We start from the raw sequence: 9263 nt of genomic DNA on the forward strand, positions 1-9263 counted from the left end.
TGACTTCAGGAAAACTGAATTTCACCCAAATCATCTAATTCAAATGGGAACTTCTTGACCAAAGAGTATTTAATACTGACTGTGCCTCTGCTGAGTGGACTTTCAGATCATGAGATTATGTTCTTTATTTGTCTGTCAGTAACTGCTGTAATTTGTGTCCACACCTGCAATTTTGCTGTGATTTAAGCCTGCCCATGCAGCAGTATTAATAGCATTGCTGGGAGAGAAGCCATGATAAGTAAGTCTGTCTGAAAGGCTCCTCACAGAGCTTTGAGAACGCTGCTCCCTGTGATGCAAAGTGCTGATCCAGTACAAACATGCTGTGTTGGCTCAAAGTTATTTAAGAAATGCTGACAGACATCAGTTTTCACAAGGAGAACGTGTGGTGCATGGGTGTCCTCTGCCCTTCTGCTGCTAGAATGAAGTCAGAGTACAAGTATGATGTGAGTGCAAACCTCATCTCTTTATGCTGATGGGTTGCCTCTGGTGGAGATCCACTTCTGACCAGGATTGCATTGGGATTACCAGGGGTGGACCAGCACTGTCCAGAATGGTGTCCGAGGATCAAGGCACCACGGCAACAGCTGGCATGAGCAGGACACTGCTGGTGGCTTCTCTTCCTCTTTCTCCTTTTTCCCAGTGTTTCTATTCTTTTCTCCTGTTTTCCTACCATTAAGACCAGCTGCTGACTTAGTCCCCTTGGTACGTTCTCAACTAATTGTCCTCAAGTAATTCTCCTATTGAATTTATGTAAGAATTTAAAATTAAGATATTATCATCCTACCAGCCCCTCGGTAGATTGCGTGTCAGTGCACAGAGGTGTTATTGCAATCAATTCCAGTGCACAAATAGTTGCATTATCCCTGAATTAATGTGCAAACTCTCTGATAGAGGAGAACAGAGATGTGGTACACATTTATTTGTGCTTTAATTTTTTGCTGCCATGCAAAGCTAATCTAGTTTACAGAAGCCCGACAAGTGCAGAGGTGTGCATTACTGTAGGGATGTTCTTTATTGCAGAGACTCCAGTATTTCCAGCAGTATGTCTGCAATACTCTTGCATTACAACCTGCCTTTTACACGTGATGAGTAATGTATTCCACTGCACATTTACAACTGAGGGGAGCCTTCCTTTAAATTTTGACAAATAGGTAGGAAGGAAGTACAAACATATTGACTAGAACTAACCCAAGTCCTCCTTAGCTGCAAACTTTATAATAAACTGACAAGAAAGCACAAAATATTTAGTCAGCTCAGCGCTCAAGTCCAAGTACCACAGCACATTAAAACACTTGGGATCATCCAGTGAGAAGTGGTTAAGCCAAAACTCCACACTAATGATGGAGTTTGTTTTGTATTTTCATTAAATATATATAAAATGTCTTCTGTGGAACTTTAGGCATAGGACCAGGTTCCTGTTGGGTATGAACTACAACCACTATTCTCAACAGCTACAATACAAACTGTTCTCAAGGGTTCCTACTGGTCACCTGTTTCTTGCACTTCCTCCAAGGAGGAAACCTTGTAGTGTAGCATCACATTATTCTCTTGCTCTACTCTCTTGACTGAGTTTCAAACAGAGCCAACAAAGCAGCTAGCATTATTCCTGAAGGTATTGTTTAGACATTTACACTTATGTTCTGCCTTTTCCATGTTTGCTTCTCATGGCTGCTGTGGCACTGCAACACCCAGTCCTGTGAATGAGCATGTGTATGTGTGAATGAGGTCACAGTCCTTCCAGGATCTGTTGTCACAAGCCGTATTTGATTTCTTATTGCCATTTGACTCGTGGAGAGTTTCCCTTCTACCATTAGGAGCAATGACTCAAGGTGGGGGTGAGCAGTGAAGTGCAGTGTGTTGCAGGCTGTCCTGGGGCACATTAAACCAGAAATACCACGTGGACCTCCTCTGGGCACCTGTGTTCATATTGATGCTTCCCCAAGGGTTATGTAGGGGAAGTCACTGCTCTTAATAGTCCAGGACCATTGCCCAGCATCTCATGTCAATAGTTTCTGAATGCTCCCATCAGTCACCAACTCATACAGAGGGACAAATCTGTATCCATTTAATCTGTAAGCAGCTGCCTGACTCCATCTGCATGTGACTCCAGATCTAAAGAGATTTGGGTTGTGAAGTTTAGCCCGTGCATGCCACAGAGTATTTCTAACAGAAATAAACCTTACTTTTCTTCAGTCAGCAAGGTTGTTTTTGAAGATTTTAAGCATAAAGTGTGAAGAGTTTTAACCCCCTTCTAGGTCTTGCAATGCCAGCACAGCTCAGATAAAGTGGGGGGAGAATGACAAAGATGCTGCATTAGTAAAAACACTGGAAACAGCCTGAATTTAAATCTCCTTCTTGTTAGATTCAAATTAAGTATTTTGAGATATCCTGATCATTAATTAGTCTTGAAAATAAAAGCTTAGAAAATTACATTACATGCTTACAGTGGCATTGGTTTTTCCTTCAAGCTTCTTGAAAAATTAGCCTGTATTTTGAGAAGAAATTGTGAAATTGTGCTTATTTTCACTTGAAAAATAAGATCCTTTAAAAACATTGATTGCCTCATTATCATTCAAAAATGGCTCTCTCTGTGAATGACTCTCTCTATGAATGAAAGCCAGTTTTAAATTGAGTGTTCCGAAACATTAGAGTAATTATTGACACAAGAAAATAAATATTCACATACTGAAAAGTAAACAGGAAAGAGGGCATTCATTCTTTCCATGAAATAATTTAGCACACTCTTGAGCGGTAATTGGGTGCACAAGCCAGTGTAAGACTGCACACACTGAGGTTTATCCCTGTGGAATGATTTTGAAACCATTACCTCTGCAGCAAACTCTGAGGTGCAGGATGTGGAGGGAGGGAGGAGAGGGGTCATAAAGACAGTGTGTACACTGGGTGTATTTTTGCCTCTGTGCAGGAGCTCTGGAGCATGTGTTCAGTGGGCTGGAAAATGACTCAACAAAAACATGAATTTTTTTCTTACGTTTTGAGCAGCACTGCCCCGTCACTTTAGTCTGAGTGTGGAAGCTGTGCTTATCCTACTGAAATTCTACTCTCTAGACCTTTCAAATGCATGAATCATATCCACATATGGGTTTCTGCCTCAGCATGGTGTTTCACTTCATTAATAGCTTCATTATCTTGCTAGCTCATGGACCTTTTTCAACGTTGAAGTCAGGAGTCACAATTTTTCTGTCAAACTGTCTGGTGTCCCTGCTTCACTTGAGTCATTCACCTACCTCACACTCCTAAGATGGCACAGGCGCAGGACAGAAGGGGTCAGGGAGTCTCCTCACGTGGGAAGAGGCTTAGTGCAGACGTTCCAGGGCATCTTTTGCACAGCTGGAGGGCACAGAGGCCCTGTAAGGAGATCCCCCTGCAGGTGCACTGCAGGTGGAGAGGGCTTTAACATTACCAAAGGAGCCTGCACCTTTCCAAGCACTAAGACTAGCATGTGGAGGAGCATTATGGCTGGGGCTCTTTGCTCAAAACAGATTTCTTTTCTTTTTGAAACAGTCTTAAGGGTTCAATGGAGATTTTCCCATCTGATCATTTTAAAGAACTGTGCAAAGCTTGATGTAAACTTGTAGAGTCTAGAACATGATTTTTGTTTAAGATAAGATGCAGTCCAGTAGTTAGAGGTCTCCATGGTCCCAAGTTTCTTTTCTTTCCTTAACCTTGGTGATATGAGTCTAGGTTTTCCCTGTTTTAGCTTGATCACCTGAACAGTTTTGCTATCAAAGGGTCAGAGGTTGTCTGTCCTTCTCTGTGTCTTGCAGGGGTGTAATTATTAATTGAAAAAAAGCAAAAAGCCTCGAACTTGTCCCAGTGTGGAAGAGATCTGAATGCTGGTCACTTTTTTGTGAAACTGGAACTTCATTTTCTGGATGCCTACAGGCTTCAAGCTCTTCAGTCTGGAATTTCATTAAGTTACAGTTCAGTAAAGCAATTAAGTAAATGATACCATTGAAGGTAATATTTGCTAATTCTGCGGGCTAAAATACATTTGTCTGTGGTGCATTTAAAACAAATTTAAAAAATAGCTTTAATACAAAGGTAACTTTGCATCCTTAAAAAAAATACCAGGATATTCCACCACCTAACATACAAAGACACTTGTCTCCTAGGAAGGGGGTCTCCTGCTGTATACTCACATCCTCCTGCTTTGGCAGGATCTAAAGGCAAATCCACTTGGCTGCTCCACAGCCCAGTAACCAGGCTGAGAGCTGCATCAGGCAGTGCTGGCATATGGCCCCCACCAGCATCGGACATGAGGACATGAGTGATGGCTTGAAGCTGAGGACATGCCTGACAAAAGGCATCAGGAGTCACAAGGGACCCCACCCCTCACAGAACTGGGAAGACAAAACCAGAACTAACTTACATACAGATTTATAAACTTTTGCCATCACCTAATCACAACTTTTGCATAAAAAATTATAGATACCCCCCGCCCTTGACTTTCATGGGACTGTTGTACCAAAGTGCTGTCACTCAGAGATGCAGCAGTGGCTCCCTGTCTGCTCTAGCCGGCTCTTGTAACCCCCAGTCTCTCAAAAGAAGTGCTCAGACACCCACCCGACAGACGGATGCTGTGTGACTGCTTAGACAGAGACACAGCTTCTGGCTGTGCTGCACATCGATGGGAGGATGGGGGTCTAGCAGGGGAAAGCTGCCAGCCTGCGCTTTCTCAAGTACTTGTTTAGCAACAACTGAACTTGTTTTCTCACTTACACAGTAAGAATCAGTATGGGTTTGGATTGGCTGGGTTTGGGTAGACTTGAAGGGGAACTTTTCACATGTTTGAAATGCTCTGTCTGGGACAAGTTGAAACCACTTAAAGTCCCCAGACGTGGGAGAGTTGGCAGGGACTTTGTTGACACATCAGATTATATAAGCACTCGGCAGCTTTTCTGCGTGTGCATGGGTGTGTTTTCTGTGTGTAGGAGAAGAATAGCAGTGGTCCCGAGCAGCGACCATGATGCACAGGCATCCCATAATAACTTCCATAAGCTGAACTGTCATGTTAAACTGCATGAGATGGGAGGGTGGAGGAGGGAGGCACAGCTTGATTTTTACCTTCAGCAAAATCCCACTTTGGTGTGTGTGGGTGGACCTGACATTTAGTTAAGTGCAACAAGTTTGAACTTGGTTCCCTCAGTTCCGGGGTAGTATCTCACCAGTTAGCAGGTCCTGGTGGTAACACCTAATGTGAGCAGGGTTTATCCTAGCAGAATGAAGGAAAAAGCTTCAGAGATTGGGTCTTATGTCCACATCAGTGGTATTTTAGGTAAGCAAGGGAGGCAATTCCTGCCTGGGTCCCCAAACACAAGGATGAGCCAGCTCAGATGGCCTTGTGCATGGGCTGGGTCTCCAGGTCCTCAGGGAGGCTGATATATGGGATATTGGAGTGTCCAGGTTGGGGACAGCACCTGAGTTTGAACTTCTTGGGCTCAGTTTCTTTGCAAATAAATTAGGATTTCTACTCATCTATCTCCCAGAATAATTGTGATTAAAAGGCTTTGAAGGTGTTCAAAGGATTAAAGCATTAAAACATTTTCAAGGTGAAAATTGCCATTCTGGGCTAATTCTCTGATAAAATCTTTGAGGATCAAGTGTATGAATGACTTGAGAAGATATTGTAATGCTCTGAGAAGCAAAACAAAGTGACAAATCAGAAGCCTGGAAATCCAAGATGAATACAGCTCTTGGAAAGCACTCCTAGGAAAGTCTCCCAGCTCCTCTGTGGTAACTTGAGTGAAATCTGAGGTATGGCCTTGCCTCAAAAGGGGTGATTGCATGGGTTGGTGATGAAGCTCATTCTCATGTGACAGTATAACCCAGTAGGAGACCACTCTTTTGACTCCTGTCTATCAGGCAATGGATGTGCATTTAGGGCCAGACTTTCAGAGTTGGGAGGAACCACAGCTGTAGGTGTCACAGCCTGAAAACCAGGCCCTGAACAGCTGAGCCCAAAGTACATGGGGGGGGCTGGTGGCTGCAGTGGTCTTGGATATGAACCTCTGTGCTCTAAAGGAAGAAGAGGGGTTGAGTTGAGAGCTGTCCTGTGGTGACCACATTGCAAAGACCAGGAGAAACATTTTTGGAGCTCCTTATGGGCAGCCTGGTGCCACTGCTTTCCTCTGCACTGAGTCCTGGGCTGGTCTGCATTGCCTGAGTGCCTGTCCTATTATTTAGCACACAGCCCTGGTTCCCTCAGCTCTGCAGGGATCAAGCAGGTTGTCCCAACCTTTGCCACTGTCATGGCTCCCTTGAAAATTGAATGTGTGTTGAAAAAAAATGATCAACCTATGAGAGTAATTCACCCTATACTAACTGAAATGTCTCTGGCAGATGTTCATATTGTCTGATTTTCTTTCCACTGTTGCAGAAAACATTTAGATAATAATTTTAGGCCAAAGAAGTTAAATTGTCTGAAATGCCTGGCTCTGAATCTGTCTGTTCAGAGGTATAAGAGGAACAGAAAGTCCTCAGCAAACTTAAGAACTTTTCCAGTACTCTTAGACTACCTTCATGAACATTAGTGTCCCACTGATTAATCTTTCACTTGGATTTACTTTAAACACTTTGTCAGTCTTGGGTTCTGTAGAGCACAGAAGGCTGAACTTGGTTTAAAGGCCTTCTATAAGCTTGTGTTGGACTTTATGTAACTTGACTTTCCATTTGTAAAAGTGTCTGTAGCATTTATTCACAAAAGAAAACAAAAGTTGGGAAGAAAAAAGTTTTGGATTGAAGGTGTTATTTGTCCACAATTCTCACGGACTTCCTAATCTGAAAAATTTACCAAACGTCCTTATGTTACCCAAAAGTGTTGCGTGGAGGAGGTGGAAGGTGTGTACCTATCCAGACAGATCCCTCACTTTGTAACTTTTTTAGATTAATGAAAAACGGTTTTTAAATTTCCTCTCTTGTACACAAGTCAGAGAAACAGCAAAGTATTTTGGCATCCCTACTGTCTGAGGAGTAGTTCAGATGCTCTTTATGAGTGTGGTTTTTTATGGGAGTTTCTGGTTCCAAATGTTTTTTGTAACTCTCAGTGATTCCACCTAGCAATAAGATCCTGTCAGCTTGACAGAGACTCTGCTTTGAGTTGATTTGAAAAGAGGATGACCCTTTCAGACTTATTCAACTTTCTCTCTCCCTCCTTGTGCAATGGACATTGTGAATAGCGCAGAGTCCAGGAAAACACACATAATTTTTCTAAACTCATGAGGCTTGCAGCAGCCCTTCTCTGGCTTACCCACCACACATCATATACAGAAGAGATGTTTTCCCTCTGCAATTCAATGTCATCTTCATCTGTCTTTGTATTGATTATATTTAATATTGTGTTCTACTTTAATAATCCTCTTTCTTCAGGACCTTGTGATTGTACAATAGCAGAGTTTATCCAGTCTATTTTTTTCTGCACAGAACAGGGATTTTCTTGTCATATTGCACTGTGCTCAAGAGAGCTGAGCAAAGGGACCTAATCTCCATAATATTAATTTGTCTGTGCATTGAGGAAACAAAAGCACCAATAAAACTTCACATGTTAATTTTTTGTTTGGTTTTGGGTTTTTTTGTTCAGCAATCCCAATGACTTATGTAATGAGTTCCTGGGCAAGGGGGAGGGAGAGGCAGCCAGTGGTCTCAAGTTAGCAGTGAGTCATAATATATTTAGAGGGGATAATGCAAATGCTGGAAAAATAGAGGAGGAGGCAAGACAGAGAAAAGTACTTTCCTTGATAGGAAAGCTATTAAACATTTAGCTCAAGGGAGCGGAGAGTATGTGTGCAGCTTCCGTGGCCTTTCCTGGAAAAGCAAGGGTAGGAAAAAAGGAGGGTGTAAGGAGGATGCTAAGGACTTGGAAAAGGGGTATACCTGGCTGAGGTGTGGACAGCAAACTGAATGCAGATGTGTGCTCCAGAAAGCAAGACCTGGAACAGAGCATCCCTCCCTACCAGACACAAAGTGCTTTGTTTTCCAGACCTTTTCAGTCAAGGAAAATTGCTGCTCCAGATTTCTCATACAAACCTCTCCTAACTCACTGGAGGGAAAGGTAGGTGACAGCTGCTGCCTGGGTAGATGCCACCAATTGAATCGGGAGCCGCTGGAGCTGAACGCATCCGTGCTTAGAGCTTGTGCTAATTGAGTTTTTCCGTGTCACTCTCACTCCCCCCAGACAGACACACAGCCCAAACTGGTTCAGTGGAGCTCAGTGCATGTCCTTCCTCCCAGAGCCAGTGTGAGCCCAAGGACACACTGCAGCTGGTACTGTGGTTGAGGGTGTCAAGGGCTGCTGCTGCAGCAGTTTGTAGCCATGTTGCTCCCTATAGGATCCCTGGGCACAGGTGGGCCTGTGGGCATCACAGAATCCCTTGGTGCCCTCCCGCTTCCCCCTGCAGATGAGACACCTGCTCTGTTTTCTCCTGCCTCCAATGTGTATCCTGTGAACAGGACAGCCTGTCCATGGTGTGGAGAGCAGTGTTGTGTTTGATGAGAAAAGGTCTTGATCATTTTGTCTATATAAATTTTATATAAATATTTGTATGTTTTTTTTTTTCTTCTAAGGGAGGTATATTTTCATGTATATGATCTTTGTCATATTTAAACCTCTCTGCTGTAAAAGAAAAGGATGGTGGATCCAGAGGATACTGAAGAACAAGATCAGCCCAGGACTAGTGTTAGTGAGGGCACCTGGGAGTAATACAGGAGTAATCCAGGACTGACACCAAGCCTCTTATTTGGACCATGAGTGGCATGAGTGTCTCTGCTCTCAGTGTCAGTGCTGTGCAAAAGAGCTCTCCTGAAAAAGCAGTGGTCTGATCCTGCACCCCTCAGGCAGTCTGATGGGTGGCCACAAAGCACAGTGACAGATCTACATGAAGAAATCCAGCAGAAAAGCTCAGACCTTGGTGTCTCAGAGGAGTGGTCACTGCTCACTCACTCTTTGGGCTATCTCCTGGATATCAAGGTGCACATCCCACACTTTTCCAGGATGGGAAATGACATGTGCCTAAAGGAAGTTCCACAGCCTATAGGGTACCTGATGTATTTCAGAAGCAACGAGAGGGTTAAGAGGCCAGGGATTAATTTCCAAGGGACAGGCATTGAGAATAAGCTACTGAAAGGAACTGGAAGTGAGACTTAATGTGGTTGCGGATGCTGCAATTAATAATGCAAGAGAGAGATGGATCTGAATCATCTGAAAGTAACCTACCAAGACAAGCTCGTGGCTTTGAGAACAGAGTCTA

This window comes from Corvus brachyrhynchos, unplaced genomic scaffold, assembly GCF_000691975.1.
Source record: "Corvus brachyrhynchos isolate BGI_N302 unplaced genomic scaffold, ASM69197v1 scaffold116, whole genome shotgun sequence".
NCBI lineage: Eukaryota > Metazoa > Chordata > Aves > Passeriformes > Corvidae > Corvus > Corvus brachyrhynchos.